A 1,277-nucleotide genomic window follows, 5' to 3' on the forward strand; every position below is an offset into this window, starting at 1 on the left:
TGTTAGCCGTAGTCCAGGATCGAATTGTGCTTGGATGGTTCCGAGGTTCACCTGCAAACCGTTCTCGTTTTTCGGTGGAAAAGCGTCCTGCGGTTGGAAGGACTCCAGCCCCCTAGGCCTCCCCTCCCAACCTCTGCGCGACCTTTGAACACCTGGCCTCTCCAGCGGCCGCCCCCAGCTTCTCAACTCCCTCGCCACAGAGATCTATATATTTGACAGAATGAGCAGGACTCCTCAAAATTCTATTAAAAGAGGATTCGCCAAGTCGTGCTCAGAAAGAGGGCGTTTTCTGCTCCACCAAGAGGGGACAAAAGGGCCCCTCCCGCTCCACCGTGCAGCCCCCACGCGTCGTGTCTTAAATCTGGGTACCTGGCCTGGCGCGCCGTGGGCCTTGGCTCCTGCTTCCTCATCTAAGTAGCTGCAGGAAGAGCTCGGGTGGGCATGGGGGGCGGGCACCCCGCACTAAGACCAGAGCGCTGGGTGCCAGGTGCATCTGAGGGCAGACCACCCAGCTCCTTCCTCAACTCTGGGCAGAAAGTCAGTTGAGAGGCACAAACTTTCAGGCAAAAGAAACCAGGCAGGCAGGGTGCAATTCCTGCTCTCTGGTCAACGCTGACCAGCAGCGTGGGGGTTCGGAGGGTGGGAATGTCCGGATGGGGTTCTGCCCCCGACTCCCAGCCCCCCTAAACACAGGCGCTGCTCCCCCACACTGAAGCAATGTCACCAGAGTTGTGGGTTTGAGGCTTGGCTCTGCCACCCTCTAACATGTGACTCCACCCGTCACGTCACCTCTCGGGAACCCCAGTGTCCTCACCTGTAAAATGAGGGTGATGTCTAACGGGTGGGTTATTCTGAGAATTAGCCTCAAAGCGCTAAGCACAATGCGGGACACACAGGAAACCCCAGCAAATGACGGGAGGTCTTGCACATTGCCTTTAAGAAAAACATTTCATTTCCTCTCTCCTTTACCTTAAAACCCCAATTAATAAAATTATACAATGCCCAGGAAAGAGGCAACGCATCATTATTTTAAGAGCAGGGAAGGACGGATGGCTGAAAACGGAGGGGAGCCTTTTGTGGGCTCGGCCCGCACAACTCCCGGCGGGGACCCCGCCCTAAGGAACCCCTTCCTAGCAGAGCAGTTCGGCGGCTCTCCACCTGCATCCAGGTGCTCGGCGAGCCCGCAGCCGCTCCGTTAGGTCCTCAAACAGAAAACCGCGTCCGCTCGCGTGGGGCGCCCGAGGAAGGAGCGAGCCGAGCCGGCCCAGGAAGCACTC

Source organism: Pteropus vampyrus, unplaced genomic scaffold, assembly GCF_000151845.1.
Source record: "Pteropus vampyrus isolate Shadow unplaced genomic scaffold, Pvam_2.0 Scaffold978, whole genome shotgun sequence".
Taxonomy (NCBI): Eukaryota; Metazoa; Chordata; class Mammalia; order Chiroptera; family Pteropodidae; genus Pteropus; species Pteropus vampyrus.